The sequence below is a fragment of the Tinamus guttatus genome, unplaced genomic scaffold, assembly GCF_059628265.1.
Source record: "Tinamus guttatus ecotype Peru unplaced genomic scaffold, ASM5962826v1 Tinamus_guttatus_pri_ptg000033l, whole genome shotgun sequence".
NCBI classification, from domain to species: domain Eukaryota; kingdom Metazoa; phylum Chordata; class Aves; order Tinamiformes; family Tinamidae; genus Tinamus; species Tinamus guttatus.
Genome location: NW_028288567.1, coordinates 929,802 through 956,115, shown reverse-complemented (window position 1 = coordinate 956,115; position 26,314 = coordinate 929,802). Strand labels below are relative to the sequence as shown.

The window sequence follows — 26,314 nt, the reverse complement described above, 5'->3', positions numbered from 1 at the left end:
GTCTTCCAATTACACTGTCTGCTAAACACAAAGCCTCCCTAAAGCACACGGCAACACATCATAAGAGAAAAGGACACATCTAATCTTACTTGTATTTCAGTAAAATGAAAGTGTGGATGAAGTCAAAGTCTTGTATGATTTCTTGGATCCAATGCTACTGAAAATAATGATGAAGTGTCTCTCTCTTCTGAAGGAAATTTTACGAAAGAACACTCACTGAAAGGCATACTGCCAATGCCAGTGCCTACCTATTAAATATGAAGCTGAATATGACTTTTTATTCAAAATCACACTATATTGTAGGCATTGTCTTAATTTGGGATCGTTTATAAGGGCTTTGTGTTCTTTTCAAGGTAAATGAAGGAGAAATCTAGCTAAAACATGCTATCCTTTACGATGCTTCACTTAAGAATGGTGGATGCACTAGAGAAACAAGTGACATTGCATGTGATTCATGAGTATTTTCAAGTTTGGAAATAAAGGAGAAGACGCTCAGGGACAGCACAGTCAGAGTAACTGGCCTTTGGCAAGACTTTAGCTGACCTTTCTTAAAATACAATCAGAATCTACTTCACTTTGCAGCCTGTAGTCTGTACACAGCTTCTGTAGAACCAGCAGAAACTGAAAAAGCTTTGAGGCTGCTCCAGCCTCTACCTGTAATGCCAAAGGTGTCCCCAACACCTGAAAATCCAAAGAATTCTTGTCCACCCAACTTATGCTTAGAATCAGCCCTGACCTGAAAACCCCCATCCTTTTCCAGCTGAAAGAGACACCTGTTGATTGCTGAAGCAACGTTCACGGGCTGGCTATGTTTAACTAAGTGACATGAAAATGGATCAGAAAAGACTCAGTTTGCACTTCACACAAAAATCAGCATGCAGGAATAAGCCTAGATCCTAGACCCAAATTAAAGTTTTTTACGGTCCTGCAATCTTGGGTCGTGTTTGTTCTGGAGGACTGTTCAAATTACGAAGATCAGAGAGAGTTGCCAAAGCCAGCCTGAGCAGCCATGATGTCTGAAAGTTTTGAGGAAGGAAAGACAAAAAAAGAAAAAAGGAATCCTTTTAAAATTCAGAGAATAGAGAATGAACCAGAATTCAGACAATGTCACAACAGTATTTCCTTGAACACATACATACATTCAGGCAAACCTGAACCTGATCTACTACCAGTTTTATAGAAGCTCATTTGTACCTACCCCTTTACGTAGCATTAAAAAGAAAGCAAAAAAATATGCATTACTCTCCCTCCCCCTCAAAAACCAACCGCCTGCTCTGTAGCGATTCCACGGCCAGTTACCTTGCCTGGGTTATCCTCAGCACTTGCTTCAGTGCCAGTCATGCAAGCTAAAGCAGCTACCCTGAGATTTGAATCTGCAGACTACTTTACAGACAAAGTGTTGGTCTGTACTACATTTTTAAATAGGTATAACTTATTAATTCAAGTGAGTTTCTTACAGGGAACTGCTGATCCCATTTGAGCCTTGCACTGCACTGTGCATTGTCCTTGCTCTTCACACTAAGCTTGCATAAAGCCATCCAGTGAAGGAACTGGACAACAGTTTTTTTCTCCAACCAAAGAAAGAATGAGGACCTATGCAAAAAACCATGGATGTGGGCAGGTTAACACATCTTTCCTTCAAGGTTTATTTTATATAAATTTGCAGTGCTTAGTAACAGTTGGCCTGAATTTTTTCTTAGTTGGGTATGTCTTGCTTAGATTTCTTTCTTTTTTTTTTTTTTTTCTGTCCTTGTTCATAGCCATTGCCTTTTAATCTCTGTTGGAGCTGAAGAAGGAGAGCTAAAGAAGGAGAACCTGGAGAGCAGAGACTACAGCTCCATGCCTTCAGAGAAGCACTCCAAAGCATACTGATCACCTTCAGCCTTTTGTTGTTCTGTTGCTTTAGCTGTTGGTTAGGCAGATTATTTGACTCCTCTGTCAAAGCAGAAGAAAGCAAGACAAATGCACGTTTTTCAGATAAATTAAAAATGTTTCCTCAGTTCCCTAAGAGAAATTCAATCCTACTGTTTCATGGAAGGGTAACATATGGCAATTACATACTGCCCTATGCAACAGAGAATTCACTGCTGACACACCAACACATCCATTGATCTGGATTTTCAATGAGACCCAAGTAGTTTTCATTTCTGCCAAGACCTTTTTCAGTCCTACTAAGGGTGAAACACAAACAACTGGTCTGCTGCTTTTGCTCTTTCCCATGAGCCCCTCATTTAGGCTGAGACAAAAGACAGACCAGCCGGCGAGACCACAGTATGCCAGGACTGGCCAACACGCTAACAGTGTCAGACCTGAGGCCTGCCACGAGGCCCAAAGCACTGCTTGCCCCTTCTTGGCAAGTCACAGGCAGGCCTTTTGCTAAGGCTCGTTCAGAAGAGCTGAAATAATAGTCACTAGTATCTAGGAGACTGACAACACTGCTTTCTCTATTTCTCCTGCATGTTCTTCCAAGAAAAATAAAGACCATCAATGCCTAGCATGAAAACCCTCCTTTCCACTGAAGAAGAGGTTAGCAGGTACCACTGTATCACCCAGCAGGCCTGCAGCAAGTTGTTAATTATACAGCTCAAGTTATAACCATTAAGTTTTCATGGAAGGAGGATTCAGTGGGCTCATGAATCCTGCTTTCTCTACCTATCTGTGTCTCCGACTTGCTATGCAACATTTGCCAAGTCACATAATGAACGTTTACTTGCATTAAACTGGACATAATACAATTTACACGTCTCAGCACTACGAGGATTTCTGGCACCTGGACAACAACAACAACAAAAAAGCTAAAAATGGTAACCTGCTCCAGTAGAAGTACGAGTTTGATACAGCAACAAGGCTGTTCAGGGCTCTCCTGACAGTTTTTGCCTGAGGTTCTCAGTGATGCTTCCACTGTCTAGGTGCTGACTCAGCGTGGCACTTGGCTGCTTTGGTGAAGCAGGCGTCCTGTTCTGATTAGGTGGAAATACTGGAAAATAGAATGCCATTCTCCTAGGAGAATTACCCTACGCAGGATATCTTTACTAAGACTATGGATAAGACTGATCATAAGTCTGCTTTTGCTACCAAAAGTAATATCTAAACTGCCATGCAAGCAGTCCTTCTAGCACATTTGGGACGAGAAAAAAAAAAAAAAAAAAAAAAACCCTCTATGTTTAAATACCCTTTAAGCAACAGTTTTCATCTCAACCTATTGACAAGAGACGGAGACCAGTTCAGTTTCCAAGCTTATTCTGCTGCTAGAGCAGACTGCAGACACTCCTTGATGCTGCTGAGTTCCTCCTGTTCAACAACAGCAAATTTAAGTGAGCCCTTCCTCTCAGTTTGTATACCAGAGGCAAGGAAAAAGCCATCAGGTAGCATAAACTCTCAGTTGGTACTGACCTGGAAAAAATTTGAACTTAAGCTAAGGCGAAAGACGGTACATGCCATTAGCAATTCTCTAGAGTTTTTCAGTCATTTCATTTTTCACATTTCTAATCAGACTACAGGTGGACTGTTCTTAAACATTTAAACATGCTATTTGAGCAACATTGGATGAACTGTCCTTTGCCCTGGTACTGGAGTAAAGAATAAGATATCTGTACTTGGGATTTCATCTCTAATGAATGGTGCTGGTCTGTTGAAGGTTATCTGGTTCCACATGTATGTTTTCATTTCTGATTTGCTACATTAATAACTGAAGCAGTTTTTATATATAGCAATGAAAGAATATAATATGTATTTTTTGCTGGATTCAACAAAGGCTGGAACAAAGATGATTATTTTAAGCATTTTAAATCAAAGGTAATAACATCTGGGAAAACATTAAGATTCTCTGACATCCTGGTTCTCAACTAATTATATAGTCTATTCGGCAAATAGAGAATACCTTCAATATAAATATTACTAACCGACTCAGTATCAGACAAAGAACTGTAATCACAGCATTCAAGTTTAAAGTATTTTCAATCATCTGCAAACTATTCATCTCTACATGATGCATATTAACCAGCAGGTAGTGGAATAAAATATTATTTTCTGTCAATATTAAGAACTATAAATCAAGGTATTTTTCTATCTGAACAATGCAACTACTCCAGAAACTATTTTCTGCTATTTCGAAAGATCCAAATAACCCTTCCCTAAAGCAATGCTCTAGAAAAGTACCATGATTTGAGTTTTTATCCAGAACAGATTCAGATTTATTCAGACATAAAAATCCCACCATCGGGAGACTTTTTATGGATCATTTGTATTATAAAATACATTCTCCCAGAGACTGCTTCAAAGCCTAAGTTAGAATTTGTACAAGATTATACTTGGTAGAAGGTCAATGTGGGTCCAATAAAGACCACATGAAAGAGGGTAGAAGTAATAATAATAGTAATAATAAAATCAACAGTCCAATGTTGTTATGGGGCTAGGATTTTGTATGTTAACAATACAAAATTCAACTTCCTGCTTTTCACATGCAACCTGCATAAATTGGGAAGTACACTTAAAATCAAAATAATTAAATCAGTTATTAACAGCAGAGCACATCTTCTGCTTAAGATATTTACATCCTCTTATATTACTCAATAGGTAAGCCCTATAACCCCTGTAAAACAGGCAGGGATAAACAGTTCTGGCATCTTGACAGAGATTTGGGCAAGAAGAGATGCAAGTATCTCAAAAATAAAATGGTGGATCTCTTTAAACCACTAAAGATGAATATAACTGTATCAAGCTTCTAAACTAACCTACCACCTGAGTAAATACAACACCTATGAAGATACCTATAACCTAACTGATCACAACAGAGCTTCAGTATATAATCTCCTTATATCAGGAATTTTGCAAATAAGCAAGTGAGAAAAAGAACATAAAAGGAAGACAGCTTATTAAATAGAAACCTCCCTAATATTTTAAGACCATGGATTTCTTCGAAAAAATATTTTTGATGAAATTCACTGCTTTGAAATTCATCATTACATTTCTACAGAGGGAACAGCATGTACCAGATAAAGTATGCAGTGATAATTGGGAATACTTAGGATGATCATCTACTTTTACAACTGAAGATTATTTCTTGCAGTTTATTTACTCTGTTTCACCTATGGTTACTTACACACATAAAAAAAGGTCTAACTTTTCCAGGATTACTAAAGTCTTTAGAGAATTAGTCACATAAATCATATTTCAACTTAAAACAACTATACCATTCAGTGCTGTAATTCTGTGAAGTTTCACAGAGTAAAGCAGACCTGGACCATGCACTTGGAAACCATCTATCCAAATGATAATCAGAAGTTACTCACAACATAATCCTGGAGAACACAGTATTCTTGTGGTGCAGTCTCTGACAAACACAGAGCTGAGGTTTAAAGAGTTAGAGACATGCAGGTATAGTATGACAGGACATCAAGAAACCAGATCTTTGTTTAGCACAGCACTGCAGCACAGGGTAACAAAGCTACACGAGGGAAGAAAACCCAACTTGGGTGCTGCTTAAGGGACATCAGAGCTAAGTTTCCCTCACAGTATGGTGCTGTCCCTAGCATAGTTTGATGAAATTCACATGAAATTTGATATATTCCAAACTGGGCATGAACTTAATTTCCATCTGTGCACAGTTTCAATTGGAAATTTTGGAAGACGCCACAACCTCTCTGGGCAGCCTGTTCCAGGGCTCTGGAACCCTCACAGCAAAGTTGTTCTTCCTCACATGGAGACGGAACTTCCCATGTTTCAATTTGTACCCATTACCTCTGGCCCTGCCAGTGACCGCCACTGAGAAGTGTTTGGCCCCATCCTCTTTATCTTCTCCCCTCGGGTATTTGTACATGTTGATAAGATTCCCTCTCAATCTTCTCTTCTCCAGGCTAAACAGGCCCAGCTCACTTAGTCTTTCCTCATATAATAGATGCTCCAGTCCCTTCCTCACCTTCATGTCTCTCCGCTGGACCCTCTCTAGAAGTTCCCCATCCCTGTTGTACTGGGCAGCCCAGAACCGCACACAGTACTCCAGGTGCGGCCTCACCAGAGCTGAGTAGAGGGGCAGGATCCCCTTCCTTGACCTGCTGGCAACGCTCCTCCTGATGCAGAGCAGGATCCTATTGCCTTTCTTGCCACAAGGGCACATTGCCAGCTTAAGTTTAACTTGTTGTCAACCAGAACTCCCAAATCCCTCGCCATGGAGCTGCTTTCCAGCAGATCAACTGGGTGTAAGTCAGGTATTTTATCGGATATCGATGCTAAGTTTCTTTCTCAAAACAAACAAACAAAAAACACAAACAATAAAACAAACAAACAAAACACGGAAATAACAGAAAACAAAAACAAACAAAAACGAAAAACGGTATTGAAGCACCGTTATTCTTCAGGACAAGACAACGTCCAATAAAGTTAGTCATTTTTTTGCAGTATTCTTGCAAACAAAGAAAAAGAAAAAAAAAGATGCCAGTCTCAGCCAACAACTTTTCTTGTGAGCCTAGAACAGACTTACAGACAAAACATCAATATCGTAGTAATGTCGCCAACTTAAACAGCAGAATTCTTCTACAGTGTGTAGTAAAAACTCCTATTAAGTTTGTAAACATGACAAAAATAAGTACTTCTTTTCATTCTTGTTGCACAGGCAACACATCTTTTAGAAGAGAAGCAGCCTCCTCTGTGATCCATGCACCTTCACAACAGAATTATTATGAACATCTCAGACTTAGCTGTCAGGCATCCATGAGCCAAAATGAACACAGCTTGATTTTCTCATCTCAAGCTGATATGCAGGGCTGGCATTTGAAAAAAGTGGGGTTTTTTTCTTATTATAATCTAAGAAGATTTGATCTGGCAGGTTTTAAGTAGCAGTAATTGTGGAACCCCACAATGCTGTTTTTAAAAATCACTTTTCAAGAAATAAACAGCTTAAAAAGAAAGTTGTCATAAAAGCCTTAATGATTGCAAAGCTAAACAGAACTGGTGTTCTAGTTCTTGCTGTGCTGTTAGGCTGTTAAGACGGTTAGTTTCTGTATTTGGGAACTACTCTCTCAAGGAACATTTGAAAAAAGTAAGAGAGTCAGAACTAGTTAAAATCAGAAGACAGATGAAAGGAGCCGACAGAATGAAGAAACAGGGTTCAATGATGAGAAAGCAGCATCAACAGGACTGATGGAAATTTATGAGTAAGACAAAAGGAAAAGATTGCATCATTCTGTGGAGAACTTCACTCGATGGTTGCAAGTCTTAGCTGAAATTATTGCCATTATTATGAGATAAATATATGTTACCATATCCATGTGTGCATTTATGTTTAAGTTTGCCTATAAGTATAGTGATCCAAAAAACACAAAACAGCAACTCAAGTATTTTCTGCAAAGCCATGTAACTGAGTTTTGGGGTATGTCCATGCAGGGAAGCGAGAAGCCATACAAAAGGAATGTCCTCTTCTCTCCCTAAATTCTTGGCTGAGCTATTTTCCATCCCAAAAACTGGCAGGTGCAAACGAAGAGAAATAGTCACAGTCACTGTAGTCATCACATTTTATCCTCTGCAAGGTACGGCCAAAATTAAGACATGTTCCATAGACATTGAAGACAAAGAGCAAAAGAGGATCCTCACAACTTCTGCTCCCCACTCCTGTATGGCAGAAAAGAGCTGGCAAAGCACAGCCACGTTCTTATCTGCCAAGGTTGCTGCTGGAAGCAGTGATACTGCTCTATTGACAACACTCAGCCCTAGTTAATATGGTTTCTTTACAGTTCACCCTCTGCCTTGTTAGCTATTCCCAAAGAACAACTTTGTGAAAACAATGGTTTCAAAGCTATTCCAACATAGCGTTTTGACATGTCTGCCATCGTATCCTATGTGAATAAGATGTGGCAGGAGAAAACCGTTTTAGAGGTGGGAGTTAAAAGATTTTTAAAAGTTCTTTCATAAATCATAAAAACACTCTACCTTCCTACCTGCTACAGAAATTACAAGCTGAGGGCAGTCATAAGGGCCATGGCAATATTAAGCTTTTTTTTTTTTCTTTTTTCTTCATGTTTGTGCCATGCTTAATACACAAGGAGTCCAGTCACACATTCAAACTGCTTCGCTCTCTGGAAGACTCTACCGAAGTAGCTCTACTGATTTGCTACCTCAGCATAAAATCCATGTTGGGCCATGTCATTCATTCCAGCTTCCACACTAGGCACATTGCTACCAGCAGAGTTGCATGTGTAAGATGGCCTTGGCCAACCTAACCACCCCAACTGCTCAACAGACTATTCCACTACACTGGAAATTCCATATTGCACCCTGACTGGCATCATTATAATGGAAAGAAAAAGGCTGTATGAACCCTTCCCAAGGCACTAAACACTTTGGGGTGATCATCCATCAAGTAGCAAATTTGTTTTCTTTGTAAGAAGAGCAGTATATCACGAAGAAGTGCATCAATCCCCCACTTTCCGGGGGTTGGGATTTCTTCACCTACGTAAGTCCTGTACAACCTAATACTCAACAGTGAACTCTGTACACACAATGACAGTGTAGTCTCTTCTTGAGCATATCTGTAGTTGTACATTCCATGTAAAATAAAGACTTTATCATGATATAACAGATACAACTTCTTTGTGTTTCTGACCCTACAATCATATTGGCCTAGGCAGACATATCTGTAGCTATACTGTGTCTCTCTAGAAAAAAGGATTTTTTATATTGATAAGACTGCAGGATCAAATCCTAAAATTTTAAAGGCAAATGGTAAATTTCTGAGATCATAGAGCAACTGCTGAATTGAAGCATGGCAGCACTCCAATAGCTTTTACAAGGAATGCCAGCTCAAACCAATGTGATTCAACAGAAAATGGCAGAACATACTTTATTCTTACAACTCTAAAAAAAGCCGAAGCAAATATGCAAATATTTATAAGGCTCTAATCCTTTGGGAGATGAAGTGAGGGGGAGGGGGAAAACACTGCCTTGATTTTACTGCTGACCAAAATTCAGTTTTCTTGAGATTTTGCCAGCTCACTTCCCAATGAACTGCACCCACCAAACAAGGTCACATCAATGATTAGAAAAGCAAGTTTTGTTTATGCATGAAGAGGAATGAATCATTTGGAAGAATGTGACATCTTTAGTGCTATTCCTGCAGCTATGCAATATTTCTCTAAATTATGGAATCCATCAATATAGCATTCATAAATATATTTTGTGGAAAAATGACCTTATGTCAGTTTCTGCATAGCATTAGCAAGAGGGATTTCTCAGTGAGGATGAATATCTGGAGAAACTGACATTCTGTGAGACCATTCCCCAGCTATTCTGCAACAGAAGCTTCCAAACCAAAACAAAGGCAGAGGCAGAAATAAAAATATGCAAAATATATACACATACACAATGCAACTCCGAACAGTCCATCACTGAAGTTGTCCTCTTTTTTCTTTTAACTGTAAAGAAATCTGAATCAAGGCTTTGCACAAGATGCACAGAATGGATAGCAAGATATCAGACAGGTGCAGGAAAACTCCAGGGGATTTGTGACCTCCCTTCAAGTCCTTCAGTACATGATTTCCATTCCTCCCGCACTTTAGAGGCATTTTGTATCTAGATATTTATAGATCGCTGCTTGAAAGTTGCTTATGGCTCCTGACACATCACTGTATTTTGTCTGGCAACATCTTAGAGCGAAGGAACCGACAAAGCTCCATTTCATTCAGTAACAGGTTCTAACCGCTTGCTACACCTCGTCTGTTGACTTCCTCCTGGCCTTAAAATCAGTTTATCTGCTAACTAAGCCAACCAGAAACATTCAGTTAGTCTCTGAGGGCAGATATGTCATTGTATGAACTGCTGATCATCCTGAGACATTTTTACTATACTCATTATTGCAGCAAATGAGGCATATGATCAGCAACACTTGCAATGGGTAGAGATCATCCTACACGATCCAGCCCAGCACATGTAACAGCTGATACAGGGATCTCCTGTTTTTTTATTTGTTATTAAAATCTGACACATCACCGGAGCTACATAACAAAAAGACATGTATTTTAATGATATAGCTGTTGAATAGCAAAGCAAGCTATTTCCACTACGAGAATAAAGGGTTTCATTTTACTGTCTTCAAAATCAATGGCATAACTTCCACAGGTAAAAGCAATCTGGGATCGGATCTTGAGGGACACCAATACCCTTGTGGTTCCCCTACAAATAAGAGCCATTCACTACTTAATTTATACAAAATGATTTTTTTTTCCTGAGAAAATCTTCAGGACTGCAATATAGTGCAATTAACAAGTGGTGCCATTTGAATTTAACGTTATCATAGGATAATGGTTTCCTGCTGTTACTACATCAACCCGGATTAACGAAAATAAGCGGTTAGTTCTTCAGCACAAGAAACACATGTCTTAGGACAAAATTCCAGTTATGCATGTTACACTAAATGGTGCAGGAGCTGTTTGGTTCATTCAAACCTTTGAATCTTGTATGCCATTAGCATGGAAATTCCTGCTTGCAAGTCAAAAGAAGAGAAAAGTCACTTGATGCATTCTGAGATTATTGCAGAGCTGTAAAGAAGTTCAAAGGCAATTTGCCTCCATAAACTACATCAGATAGTGCTTCTGGAAGAACACAGTGCATCTGAGTTAGAAGCACAAACAAGCATGCACCCTTGTCAGCCATATCTGAGACAGCAAAATTAATTATCTTTAACACTAGTAACAAGACAATCACAATACTACTTCTCTAAATTAACCTAATAGCTAAACTTTGATCAGCATAAGGTCTAATTTGGCTTTGAAAAAAGCCAAAAGGGACAACTGAGGGAAATTAAAACCCTCCCCATCCTTAATTCGTGGACAAAAACCAATCATTGAGAAATCAGCTTTAGTTTTGTGTAGTACAATTGGTTTTAAATGCTCTTATAAATGTTCTAGTGAAATATTCATATACAACAATATGCATTCCATCCAAAAGACTAGAAGAAAAAAACCAAGCAAATATTTCAGATTTTTCCATGATAGTATTCGCTAAAAGTTTAAAATGGCACCAGGATCTCTACTGAGTCCTATCTTGGCCAGTTAAGGACTTTTTTCTCCATCAGATTGTCAAGCTTTAAAAATAAGGTTTTAGTGAAATTGTATTTATGTCCACTTACCATAGCCTTCAATTATAAAATTGAAGAAAAATATAAAACAAATAAAAAACGCTGCTGTGCTCTACACAGAATTCTCTGACATGTAAATGGATGCATCTGCTGATAAGCCCTCTCTAGAAAATACGGCTTGGAAAGGGTCTGGAGATCCTTCAGAGGTTCCTCCTGAAATGAATTTCTTCATTACTTGATGGATAAAGATTGCCCTCCAAAAGCTGGCACTCCTGGAGCTTACCAGTACTTCCCAAGCCCTTCAATTTGAAAGTTTCTCTTACCTAACAGAAAATTTCCTTGCTACATTTTACAGCCATTATTTCTCTTAATTTCACTAAAAATAGAAAATGGTTCATTACCTTTTTTTTTTTCTCCTCCAAAACTTCTATATACTTTTTTTTTTTTTTTTCTTCTCTCAGTGTTTTCCTCTCAGGAGAAAACAATGCCATTGTTTTCAGGCTCATGGCTTCTAGACTTCCAATCTTTCATCTATCTTTCCTTTCTGTAGTTTTCAGATGATTTTTTGAATTGCATTACCCCAAACTGGCCATATTTTAACTTTACCCTTCATAACATCAAGTAGCAGACCAGATTATTTTATGCATCATTCTGCCAATACACTTCAGCACGCGCTCTGCTTTTGCTGTAGCTGGTGCGACATCCCTGCTGCACAAAGTCTGCAGTTGGGCAGAGCACTCAGCTACCCCTCCTGGCAGCAGCTCTGCCTCGCCAGCCATTCCGCATTTTACAGTAAATCATTTCTAACTGCAGCTGAAATTTACTCTGTGCTCAGTGTCCTCACACACCTTCCCAAAGGTTAAATATTCAGTTTAATCTAAACCAGGTTGTACAAAACACTTCCAAACTCAGTGAGAAGTGACACTGCATCTCATCCCCTGCCAAGATGGACATGTGCGGGATGAACTGACCTCAAGAGAAGCACTCCTGACCATTTTCAGAAGTACCTGGCACAGTTAGGCACTGGTTTCCAGTCAAGAGCAGGGCAGTTGGACTAGATGATCTCTACAGGTCCCTTCCAACCTCAACCATTCTGTGATTCTGTGTAATTAAAACTAGTTTCATTTTCAGAGAGCTATTCAAAGTAAAATATGCCCCATGTGCACTTCGCACTTCCCTCATTTACCTGGACTCTGGTCCTTGCAAATCAAACAGCATGAAGCAAACTTTAAACTTTTATCAGCCAACATACTTGTGTCCTGTTCCAGTTTAACAGCTTTTGCCAATCACAGTAAGATAATGAAACCTCTTAGCCAAAACCATTCCCCAGAGAGCCCTTCCATGCAGAACTCCACTTAACATAACCTTCTATTTTGAAGGGCAATATTAATGCCTCTGAACACACGAGTAAAACCCATTTGTTTTATAGAAGATGTTCTTCATTAGATTGATGTAGTTTTGCATGGCAAAAGCCTTATTAAAAAGGTCAAATCAAATGTTTGTTCCAGGAACTGTTTTTTCTTTATAATTTATTTATGGGGTAGATACTGAGTTGTGTTTTGGAAGCAAATGCTAGGGATAGTCTAAACACTTTAAGAACAATAAGAACCAAAACACATACACACACACGTATAACACAAATACATACTCAGTCTTAAAACTATCAGTAGTATTTTCAATAATGCAAGGAAATTCATTTTCAAGCAAGAAGAATTTAATTTACTTTATATATGAAGCAAGCAGAAGGTAAAAATACTTCTACTTGGCACGCTCAGATATAAATTCTGCTTTTCAGTTGTGTGGGAGCATTGCAAAGCACTGCAACAGTTCAAATGTTTGTCAAGAAAGAATTCCAGAAAAAGAGAAGGCATAAATATGGCATGTCAAGGGGCATTACAGCATCTAGAGATTTCCATACATAAGGTAAGGAAAAACAAATCATACCAATCCTGTTCAGAAAACCATTTAGAAAACTTTGATAATAAAGGCTGCTCACCTGTATGGTCCTCTTTGCTCCTCTGTGCTGCTGTGAGCTCTAACTCCTTTTATTAACATGCTTGCGAGTCCTGTTCTACCCTCTTCTCTAAGTTTGTGATATACTGAGTCTATGCATAAGAACAGAGCATTTTCTCCAAAACACCAAAGAGCAAAACTAGAAGTCTATGTCACACATTCTCATCTTCAGCAAAACTTGCATTTTAGTCAGCACTCAGTCATTTTAAATCTGCATCACCGTCACACAGCTACCAGCAAACAAGCAACCTCCACAAGAACCTGAGCAATGTTGTTAGACATTATATAACAGAACTCCTAACGTCTGACTCTAAATTGCTATACACTGGTCATTTATGATGTTAAAATGGTGATATTCTCAGATCCTTTTGCTTGCCAGACCTGAAAATTCCATGTACAACATCTAAAGCACCAACTAAAACTGAGACTTTGTTTTCTGCTTGCTATTTTATTGCTCAAGTTTAGCATGTACATCCTTGAATTACTTTGCTAGTGATCTACAATTGTCAATTATAAATTTGTGAAATGCACATCTGTTCTCTTTCTGTTTTCTTCCTACCAGTATACATACAAATCCTTTTACAAATAATTCTGTGGGATTTGGACAAAGGAAGGGAATTGACTATTTTTGTGCAGCTGGTGGCCAGGTGGGCTGCTCTCCTTCCATGGCTCTTCTTTTGGGCTGACCTCACCTCTACCTACCTCCTAGGGCTTTTATCTTGCACGGTCAATGTGGAGCCTCCCTGCCTATTGGAAAGGCAATATCAAGGTTGCCACGCTGCCAGGAATATAGAGATGTCTTCCAAATGCAAATGCTTACTTTCTAGATTTGGTTTTAGAGTGGTACAAAAGCCTGCCTGGGCTTCCTAAACTATGATGAAATTCAAAAGGATTAAAAATCTGCTTAAAATAGAGAAAAAATATTATTCTTAGTTTTTTTTTTCACCTAATGCCCAATAAATACTAATAAATTTCATGCTAAATAATCTTCTTTCTTATCAACTCAAGACTAAGAATTATTGATTCAAATTAACTGGATACATATCTAAAATGTCTTAGTAAAGCATTGTACATCACAACATTGCTTTGTCTGTCACACACAAAAACACAGGTCTGGGTTTACGTACAGAAGTAGCTTGGGGTCTAGCTTGCCAGATGCACTGACTACTCTTAACATGACACTGGTGGTCTTAAGGTCAACATCTGTTCTAACCTGAGCTCTTCAACATCCTAGTGCACAACAGAAAATCTTCATACATGGGAGAAAAATCAAACAAGCAAACAAAACCCCACAGCAACCCAGACAGAAAGAAAAACAACATACCACTACCATCACCCCTACTTCTTCAAACAAATCATTTTTTTTGCAAGGCAATGACACATATTACAGATAAAGACAAGAAGCTAGGCCCTCTCATCTATCCTTGGACTGTCAGAGCAATGACCAAGTAGTATATATTGTAGTAACTGATTTGGTATGAAAATATTGATGAATAGGATTCGTTATAAGAGTACAGACTAAAACACACAAAATTCAAGTTATTTATTTTAGCTTTTAGCTGTATGGTCTGCAAATATATGTGCAGATCTTTTTTATGTTTCCTACAGACCAGCACATAAAATTGCTTTAAATTGAAGAACATAGTTTGAATATTTCCCCTAGAACTTCAGTGCACGGCATTTGTTTAATATTAGGAAAACCACAAGGGAGCAGGTCTGCAGATGCAATAAAAGCCTGAGCTGATGCTTTCCTTTGCAAGGGTGAGTTGCCAGAACCATAACGCAGTAGTAGAACATATTCCTAATCACCTGTGTGATCTGAGCATGGAGAAAAATAAAGCTCGACACTGAGACTACTGCTAGCAGAGTATGAGCTGCGCTAAGCAAAAGCTTTTCAGTTCTAAAAATAAAGTTAAATTGGATTAGCTCATTACGGCAACATAGCTACTAATGATCAAACTAATTTGTTGTTATCTTAGACACCCAGTACTTGAAAGTGCAGTAACTATAGGAACTCAAACTATACACTGAGTAACAGACCACAGAATTATAAAACTACTTGCTAAAGCAGTGCCCATCATCGGATGGAGAGAAAAACCAAAGGCCTTTTACCAACCACTAACTCTTTTGAAAAAGGGGGCACGCTTTTCCCATTTATATTTTACAAATTACTTTTAGGAAAATAGCTTGCACCAAGCCATAAACATGAAATGGGCAATTTCATTAGCTTTTTGGGGTTTTTTTCTGCATGAATAAAGAGTGATATCTGACACTATTCCCAAACCTAACGTGTCAGCTAATTTATTCTAGTAAAACTATTAGCCAACCAACTGGAGGAGGAAACAATTTAACAGAACATGAAGCCTTTTCAGAAAATAAAAACCAAACTTTCATCTTTTAATAGCAAAAATGAATCACAAACTAGTACTCTACTCCATCTCCTCTATCCAACATTAACAAAACAACACTATATTCTATGCAAAAAAAAAGTTCTTTTTTTTAAAAAAAATTCTCAGTACTGTTTGTATCAACTAGTCTTGTGCACAGAATTCATTTTATATACATAAATTACTCCATGATAGTTTTATTCTTCTAGGATGCTTAAGAGCCCAGAGCTACATTGCAAATAATAAGAAGAGGAAACACTGCATGGAGTGAGAGACAGCAGTGGTCTTTGCAGGGCAGAGTTTCTATGAGCAGAAGCCTTTCCTACTTCCCTGGTAAGGTTGTGATCCCCAATTCAGCTCACAGCAAAACTCTGCATAACTGCTTATTCAACAGCAGTGTCAGCTGATATTATCACCAAAGTTCGATATTTTGATATTGTCTAAGTATTGTTCCCAAGTTCTAACCTCAATATTCAAAAGGTCCCAAACATTAAAGATCCACAACAAGAAAGAAAGAAAGAAAGAAGCTAATTTCTTCTGTATGACAGCCTGTGTTCATTAGAGATCTCACTCACTGTCCTTCTACAGAGTCTATGAGGTTGGCTTTAGTATGCTTATTTTTACTGACGGACATGAAATGTAGCCTAGAAAATTGTCCAACTTGTCTCAAACTTATTATTTGATCTTCTGTGCTTTCACTGACAGAAAAGCCCAATAAGACTATTCCCAGAGTTGCTGGGAGAAACACAACATTAATTTGCAATTGCACAGCCTATATTGAGATTTTGCCAGACAGACTTTTGAGGGTTGTGAAAAGGAATTGAAAACGTTTTGCACAGATCAGTGTAGGTACATTGAGAAGAGAATCTGGATCGGCACACAGTAATTCAGTAATTTTTGGAAAGTTGGATTATCTAGGGACACACAAAAAACAAAATAAGCTTGCCTTCCATAAAGATCCGGTTCCAGTAGATTTTTCCAACTTTATTTCCTCCAAGAAATATTAAATTCGATAAAATCAACATCGAAGTGCAAACAGATGCCAGGACAGCATGAAGTCGACGATTAATTCTTGGTGAGAAGAAACGATCCTGAAGGGGAAAAAAAGGGCAGATGTTAACAAATCTCCTGATTTCAGAATAAAATGTATGCAAGCAGTGTTATAAGAAACGTTATAGGATGGAAAGAATATTTATACAGAAGTTCAAATCTTTGTGGAATGTATCCTGAAGTTTTTAACAAACCTAACCGGTTTTACACTGATGCCATTAAAATTTGGGCAGGATTTTGTAATGACACTTTTCAATCATAGATTTATTTAACAGTGGAGGCAGGAAGGGACCTTTGGAGATTGTCTGTCTTGTCTAACCTGCTTCCTCAGTACAGGGCCAGCTCAAGCAGGCTGCTCAAGACTATGTCCAGCTGGGCTTCAAATATCTCCAAGGATGGAGATGCCTGGACAACATGTTCCAGTGTTCTAATATCCTCACAGTAAAAAATGTGTTTACTAATGTTTAAACAGATTTTTTTATATTTCACTTTATGCCTTGTCTCTTGTCCTTTCACGAGATATTAATAGAGTAGTGTCTGGATTCCGCCTCCCAGATCTACAAAAAAAAAGAAAACCAAATGTCTTTATGCACTGGTAAGATGCCCTTTGAGCCTTCTCTCTGCTTGGCTAAACAGTCCCAGTTTCGTAGGCTGTTCTTGCTCCAAACCCCTCCTCATCTTCATGGCCCTTCGCTGAACTCACTCCAGTACATCCATGCCTCCCTTGTACTGGGAAGCCCAGAACTGGACAGTTCTGTACAGTTTCTGCCTTAATGCTTTTTGCATTAAATATAGTCCTCGATGATTTCTTTGTAGATGATTCTGAGCAATCATGTTTGCCTTGCATGGATAATACTGCCCAATAAGTTCCAGTATGCAGTAAAGCAAACCAGTACAAAACTAACAGCATAAAACAAAGTCATTATTGCTTTGATTGAGTAATAAACCTTTACCAGAAGATTTTAGAGTTAGATCAGAATGGGTTGTTGGAATGAGTCTGCTAACAAACAGATATTTTGACATGAAAGCGGCATCAATAAGCATGCCATCTATTTTTTTTTTCATTACAAATGTTACTGTTCATATTCGAGAAGTATAAATAAAAGCTGTGAAGTTTTTGCTGTTGTTGTCCTAATGATCAAAATGAGGTACTTCTGTCTCTATCATATACTACCTTATGCATCTGTATTTTACATTATCAGCTGAGGCAGAAGTGCAGCAGGGCTGCTGCAGGAAGTCAGTAAAAGAAGGGTGAGAAAGTTTTAGTCTCCTCCAATCTGCAGTTGTTGAGTGAATTATAAAGACAGCATTAGAGCACATCATGGGAAATGCTTTCTGATTACAGCACTGCATAGAGAAAAATATCTTGTTCATCATGTCCCCAGGCTGAAAGCCTCTTTACATAGTTCCTGAATCTGCAAAAGACTGAGTGCCTCTTGCAAAGGAATGAAAATTTTCACGCTAGGGAATGGAAACTAAGGACAATATAAGGAGGCTTCAGTCCTAAATGTTGATATTGCAGCAAAAATAGAACGGTCTTGTTATTGCAGAATCAAAGCATAAAAATAACATAAATAATAAAAAAAAAAGAGCAGCAATTAATCTTTAATAGTTGCAGCCAGACCAGAATTCATGCTGAGATACCTGAAACAGCACATGCACAATGCTCAAAGCAGGTCTAAAAATGTACTCGTACAGAAAGGATTACACTGCTAGTTTTGTAAACATCAAAACAAAGGTTTCAATTGCTAGATTATAAAGTCATAAAACTTCAAATGAATTACAGTTACAAGCATAAATATACAATTTTAACACATTCTTGCATCTCTGGTAAAATGAATATGAGCTACAATTGGAACTATGTCTAATGTATGAATCAGTCTGCGTCAGCACAAGCACATGGATAGATAATTTGCAAGGAAAAAATACTCTATCAATCTGTATATAAAAACAATAATAGTCAATTTTCCATATAACTTTGACAAAAATATTCATCTATGAAAATGAACTGAGTTTTTTTGCTACTAAAATTCTGGAGCAAAACTAGGGCATCACAAGGAAAGTGCATAGAATATAATATGATTATATAAATATTCAACAGACACTGACAATTACTTACTGAAACAACTTTTTCCATTTCTAGTACCCTGCATCCCCAGAGCTGCCCACAGACTTCCAAGATGTTCTGCCTCCGTTCTCAGAGAGGCAGAGGCTGTTTCTCCTGAAGAGAACGCAGGAATGAATATGCCATAGACTTGGATGTAAGGCTTTGCAGAGTGCCTCCTGTATGTGCACATGTACAAAGTTCTCAAAGTCTTGCTGTTAAATTCATGTTAATAACCAAGGTCATTTTGACCTTTTGTGACGAGTATCCCAACTTCCTGTGTTCTTGCACTATGTTCGTTGAATCTGATTGAGCAGTGGCTCATCTGCAGCGCATAACCTACCATCATATCTGCTTTTCACTCTTCCGTTGTCTATCAGGCCTACCCATCAGCTGTACATTGAAACAAACACTGTCAGCTAGGAGAGAAAAAGAGAATTTTCTTTTCTCTTACAGTTAGAGATGGGCAATCCATCAGAGAGCTACAGTTTAACTGCATTTTCTGTTGAGATACTGATTAGACCTGGTAGACCTGAGGTCTGCCTGTTTTGCAACCCAAAGTAGTGCAACCAAGACAAACAGCATTACTAACTAAAAAGGCCCTGACACCTTTTTTTAAAAAAAACACTAATACATTTACTAAAATAAAGCTGTTGAATATAATACATCAGCCTCTCCAAAAGTATTGTACATTGAATAATACAAGTTGTCTGTAGTATAGACCATAAAAAGCCTTTGGTCATTTATAAGGTATAAGGGTATACTTTAAGAGAGAAACAGTTTACAAACAACAAATCATTTCAGGACTTCACTGTAGCTAACTTCCATTAGCTTTGCTAGGTATTGATTCAAAAAGCAGTAAAGATTTTCTTGAGAGTCTTTGATGTTACTGCAATTTTTATTCAACTGCAACAAACTTAAAAAAAAATATTTAAACACTCATCCGAAAAAAAAAATTATGAAAGTACCTGAGCAGCTATTGTGCTTAAATTAATATATCTGAAGTATTTATACATGAAAAAAGACTGATGCTAGTTTACATAATCAGTAATGACATCTGTGATTTAAGTAACTACCAGTGCATACATTTTTCTGAATATGTGGCAAGTTGTTTTCATCAAAGCAGATTTAAAAAAAGTCCATAGTCACAAGTCTTCATTATGCTACTTCATGCCATTAACAATATGCCCCATTGCAACAAGTTGCTGCTCTGGGCTGTGTTGTTTCTCTGGAAGTTCCTGCTGTTTTTCTCGCTCTCTTTTTTGTGTTGGAAATAGAGCTGAAGCTGTAAAAGAGCACCTTAAAAATGACAATGAAGCTGTGGCTGCCTGGCTGAAAACCTTAGAGCTGCATTCCTCCTCAAAGCTCCGTTTTGTTTGTAATCTAGTATCAATATTTCATAATACTTCACTTCCACAAAACACATTTTATATGAAATAAATGGACTGTAGGATGTAAAGCACACAAAAACCAGACATATTGTCAGGATACTCAGTCTGGATGTGTGATAGATATGAGTGTGTGATAAAGCAGGTAACTCACAAAGACTGGCTTAGGCCACCTTTACCCAGTTCGAAGGGAGCCCAGGCTGATAGTCCAACCCAGTTCCTGCTGTGAATCAGTCTCAGGCAAAATTTGGTCAGATGTTGCTAAAGACCTATCTCTGCACACTGCTGGGTTGCTCAAAATGCCTACTGCCCGATCTCTCTCCACTTGGCCTTCACATTCACCTTACAAAAACAAAGGATGTTACCACATAACGGTGTAAACAGAACAGTAAGCTTGTGTGGGGGTTTGAGAAATACGGGAGAGGGTAAGAGGAAAAATGACCTACACAGGCCAAAAAATCCCATTCCTGAATCCACTTCCTGTTACATATGCATCTCACATTAAGACTCCAAGTGGAAACCATGCAGAAATAGAAAGCTTGTATAGTAACTGTTTCTGAAGGAAAAAAAAAAATTACTGACAACATGCACCAGAATAAATCATTTAAGTTAGAATTAAGAGTCAAGTTAAAGGACATGGTGAAAGTTTGAAGTGAGACTGCAAAGGAGGCAATAGAATATACCCTTGTTTTTGTTTGTACTGCAGGGTAATTACATCACTATCAGTAGGAAACAAACAAACAAGGCAGGAAAAGTGGTTTAGGACAGCAGAGCACCATTTAGAAAAACTTCTGTCCAAGACAAGCTAAAGCTAATCAATAATAAATTTGCATTTTCACTAATATATGACACTGGTATACATTGATATTAGTCAATGGCAGAGAGATGAAATAGGGCTGGATTAGAGCAAACTTACACATAAAGCCAGTGATGTTATCAAGCTTGCTTCTAACTACAGTACTTTAACAAGCCTCACATAGGGAATTCATTTTGTGGCAATTTAAACAAATGTACATATTCTTGAGGCAAAACAGCTATTCAGAACACTTAACTGTCATTTTGAACGACCCTTCAGAGTTTTGCTGGTCCAAGCAAAATAATATGATAAAGTTGGAGAAGCATTTGGATACTTTGCATGGGAACATACGCACTGAGGGGTAAGTCTGTCAGATACTATGACCAGAATGACAAGAAACATGTTCTTGATACTAGAAACTGCAATACTGCATATTACATTATTCTATTTTCATCTGACTTTGCTTTTTAAAGAGCCAAAATTTTTAGTGGTGTTGTCGTTTCTTGAACAGATGATATTTACTATCTGACCTAGAGATTTCATCTTCCTCCACTTAACCCTATCAGCCAACTTATTCATAATGATTAGAAATAATATAGCATTTAGACCATACATTGCACTATTGTTGTATTGAAGAAAATAAGCAAAAAAAAAAACCTATGATGAATATAAAACCTAATCTCTAAGTTATCCTCCATTGCCCCGTATGGGTAGGGAGTACAGATACCACTTAAGATTATTAAAGATCAAACCTTTCAATTTCCTGAATGTTCCTACTACTTTGTTTAAAAGCAATATTTAAAGGTTAATGTAATGTAATCTCTCTTTATTTTATTCCATGAAAAACTAAATGAAATATTCTTTGCAATGCCTGATGACATTGCAAATGTAGGGTTTAACAAGAGAAAAAAAAGAGGGGGATGCATCCAATTTCAGTTACAGCAACAGGACTAGAGGTGTATCAGGAAAACTATGTGCATCAGGTAAACTGCTGGGGGAAAAACAGTGCTCACTGGAGCAACCTTTTATCAGCGCAACCTAAGGATATAAACTTCAGTTTTCACTCCTCGCTGCATTATAACCAAAGGGTAAGGCCAATATTAATTTACTTATCTACAGAAGCAATAGAGAAGATCCAGTTGACCTTATAAACACTATTAGGTATTGTCATTTAGGAAATATTCTCTTAGATAAATGACAGGCCAACACTTCAAACTCCATCCCTGGTAATCACCCCCATTAACACAAGAGCGCAAACCTCAAAGCATCCGTTGAATCTGGGTCATCCGCAATGCAGCCATTTGCCAAAAATAACGGCACAGCAAAAAACAAGAGCACGGGTAAAAAGCTGGGAGCGAGCGAGCAGCAGATGGGGCAGTGGGAAGAGAAGCGCTACATTCTGACTAACAGTTATTGGCTATTTTATCTATCTACAGTCAGGCACACTGAAAATGGAGGGCAGGGTGTGACTGAGCAGCTGGGGTAGCAGATGGGTTGGAGGAAAGACTGAAAATTGTGACAAAGCTCTGCCAAGCAGACCGCCAATTTATTTAATTTTTAAAGTGAGCAGTAGAAATGAAGATGGGGTGGGTCCAAGCAGGGCAACTTTAAGTGGTGCTTGTTAGCATACGTTGTCGGGGGTACCGGTGACAGGGGTGGGTCGGGGAGACCGCAGAAATACAGAGCGGGAATTTGTCTGCTCATTAATAAGTGTTAGAAGAAACTCGGCTAGAGAGCAGCAGGAAGAACGGATAGGCAGCTGATGAGTCCAACATGTTAACATAATACCTAATCCTATGCAGATACTGAACAGGGTAACAGTAGAGACAGTACCACAGAACATATCAGGAGGGAGAAAAAAAAAAGGCAACAAAAAAAGAAGAATCTTTTCTTAGACAAAAATATTCATAGTCTTGTCCCACCACGCCAAAATTGTGCAATAACCAGAGCTATAACAGTACCAAGGAACAGGCCTGCAAGTAGAAAGTAGACTAGAAGAGCTATCAGATCTTACCCATCCAAAGCTACCACAAATAGAAGGGTGTATTTAATTTCATATCAAGATACACTATACTTATCAGCAGTCGTGGAAACCATACCCATTTGCTCCTTTCTTCGTCTAGCTGTAACCCAGATCCAATCCCCCTTACTTCTGTTCACTTAATTTTCCGGCATTTGTTTCGGTGTGGATGTTCCCTCCCTTCTTCCCCAGTTTAACTATGGCCGAAGGTTATCTCCTTTGCTTTTCCAGGTATGTTTTACTTTCAAAGTAAAAGTAAAGATTAGCTCCTAGAAGGTTCACGAGGGAAGGAGAGAAATGAAAAACATCTTTCAAAGAGACAGGATGATGCAAACGAGCTGTAATTCCCTACGGACAGTACATCACTCGTATAAAGAGAGGACCACACAATTAAAATCAAGCAGCTGTCAGTTAAAATCTATTTTCACAAATAGAACATGTTTCTGAATTTAGAAGTAAATGCTATATATGGTATTTGAGAAGATACTCATCTCTATTGCTGTCTTACTAAACAGTCACTTAACAAAACGCTGTCTTGCACTAGCACCAGTTCATTTTTAGATTTTCCAAAAGATCAGTATTTATAGCATCTCTCAGCAAAGAGCCAACCCCCATTTCTGCTCGAAGAAAGCCTCCTACCAGCTGGTATGGATGCACTATGCTTAAAGACATATGCGTGAGAGTTTTACATACACAGACGTAAATTTCGGAACTTGCTTCTACACTTCCTCTTCACCCCAAAAGAACCTGCCCAACAAACAACAGTCTTTTTAAAAATGGCAGCTTGTGAAAAGTGCTAAATGAACAGCGTTCAAATACGCTGCCCTCTTTCCTGTTTTTTGTTTAACACAGGGAATTCACCCAAGTAAGGGCCCTGCGTACATTCCTGTAACTGCATCTAATCTTGCACCGAGGGGGATGGCTTCTGGTTGAGTTCTGCACCCTTCTCCATGTCTGCACCTCTGCCAGGGGGTGCACCCTCTGGCTTCCAGGCTGCTCATTCCCGTTCCCACATTTTAATGTTTTCACCTTTTAAATTCTAACCAAATTCGTACAGGAATTAACTTCACTGATCATTAGTGCAGCATTTTGCACATAGCCTCCCTACACTGTTGCAGTGAAACTGCTAGTAAATTAAGAATACTTAATAATAATCTGCAGGAGACCCCTGATAAACAGTCTCAGCAAACCGTGGGGTAACTTCCCACACGGCAAGGCTCTGCCGCTCCGAGTTGTGCACGGTTGCATGAGGCTGTGAAAGGCGCAGCAACCCCTCCTTACCACCCAGTGATGCTCACTTGCATTTCCATAAATGCTGAGATCTCTTGTCTGGACTCATTTTTCCACTGAACTGCAGCGAGGCCCTGTATTAACGCAGCAGCGCAGCGCACGCGCAGCATCGCTCTGCCTCGTCTTCGCCCCGCAGCCTGGTTTCCTGCTCTGCAGCCTCCATTCCGGCCTGAGCCCCGGCAAAGTGCCTGCTGTGCCCCAGGCAGAGCGGGAAGTCGACAGTGCTGCCCGGTGGGAGGAACACGGACCTGTTATGGCAACCGAGCGGCTGCTGCGAGGGCTTCCCAGCTGACACTGCCGCACAATCGTCTAGCAAAGAAAGATGAGAAATTACAAAAGCTTCCCCATTGCTGGCATCAAAAAATTAATATTTCACACAGATTTGAGAAAGGAAAAAAAATGCTAGCACTTAAAAGACATGAAATGATAGAATATTATCACTGAAGTCTTATGTCAGCTGCATTTGTCATTTGCTGTACTAAAGCCTGCATCACATAGCAGATGCTCATCCCTGATGCAAGCCACCTTGTCACAAGGCACCTACCAGGTTTTTAGTTTTTAGTCTTTGTTACAGGGTCTGAGACAAACAGTTCTTTAAGGAAAGGCACACGAGTCAGTGTGTGACTCAGAATTATGATTTCCCAAAGTTCTAAGTCACTGAAAAAAATTAGGATGCATCAGGTATCACCATTCACATCAGCCACTTGCAATGCTGCTCTCACGGCAGGTGGAAGAACATGTTTTGCCCAGCTTCATCTTAGAAGGTTGTTCAGCAGCTCTGTATGAAACGGCACCTCCACCTTGATAACCGAGCTTGCTGCTCCCAGATACTGTGGGACTTCAGTCATCACAAATCTGGTCTGGCTAATGCTCACATGCAGGGACAAGAGATCCTATTGATCTTGAGTCGAGAACATCTGTTCTGCACAAGAGCAAGCCGGCCTGGTTAGGCCCGTGATCCAGCTGACGTCAAGGTGAGGGTGGGGAGGAGGCGTCCCAGCTAGAGAGCATTCCACCCTTGGGCCATTCCTCCATGAAGGCGGGATGCTACTATTTGCTCTTTGGAGTGTGATGCCAGGCCCAGAGACCCGGTGGGCTGGGGTTTCCCAGCTTATACCCCCCAAAACACTTCTGCACTGAAGAGTAAGGGTCTGATTAAAGTACTTTATTCAACTCCCTCACCCTCTGTTCTTACAGATTATCGGAGAGTGAAGAGTCAAACCAAACCACACACTAAGCATATGAGGAGATTGAGAGGAAAGGATTATTGGAAATGCTTGTCACCTAGGCGAGTGATCATACTGCAACAAAAACATGCAGGAATTATATGAAATTATTAGTAAAGAAGAAAAGACCAGCCAGGCTCCTGACATTTGTAAATCAGCAGTGTAAGCATTCTTACAGTGAATAAAGCAAAATAAAGATCAAAGCCAACAATGTGCGAAAGAACAGCTGAGCGGGGCCTTTAATTATCGCAGAGATCTTACTGAAGATCTGTTTCCAGTGCACTGAAACACACTTAGTGGAATCTGAGCTTTTTTTATACTTTCAGAAAACAAAAACTTGAAAGAAGAGTGGAAGTTACTTTAAAATAAGGCATGCTTAAAATCAGTTGATTTCCCAAATTGAATTATGGTGTATTTAGTTCTTTATTAAATAAAGCCAAAAACAAGATATTGAACGAGAAATTCATTATAGTATGATCTTTAGAAGAGACATCTTTATGTCCCACAATTAAAAAAAAATCTTGCTAGACTGAATGCAAAGTTTTTACTTTACTATGAAGAAACTAAGTTATACTGTTTCAATTGAGATAAAAACATTAAATTAAATTTAACAATCTGCCAACTTCATCCTCTTTGCTAGATCTTCTTTTGGATATTTTCCAAATGTTTCCTTTTTAAGAAATCCATTAATTTCAACATGTCAGCTATTCTGAGGTTTAAATCATTGTAAAAGGATTTTTAAACCAAGATCCAATGTCTTGTGCAAATCTATATTTGGTTTTCCTCGAGCAAATGGAGGAGAGGTAAATAATGAAATCACTGGAAGAATCTTAGACATTGACACTTTATTTCCAATTCATTGTTTATTAAAAATCAATAGAAAATCTGTCACTGATTTCAAATGAGTTACTACTGCAGTGTCTGTTCACATGCAAGAAATTAATACAGTGAAATACAACGCTGCTTTGCTCAGTA

At 38.7% G+C, this 26,314-nt stretch overlaps 1 long non-coding RNA gene across 1 annotated transcript in view; it reads right to left on the bottom strand.

Annotated features, from left to right (window-relative positions):
• The window catches only part of LOC148596042 (uncharacterized), a 68,806-nt gene that overhangs the window by 39,540 nt on the left and 2,952 nt on the right, over window positions 1–26,314 (bottom strand). Inside the window, exon 2 of the long non-coding RNA XR_015913773.1 lies at window positions 16,412–16,556. This is a non-coding gene — a long non-coding RNA (uncharacterized LOC148596042). The remainder of the gene's footprint in view (window positions 1–16,411; window positions 16,557–26,314) is intronic.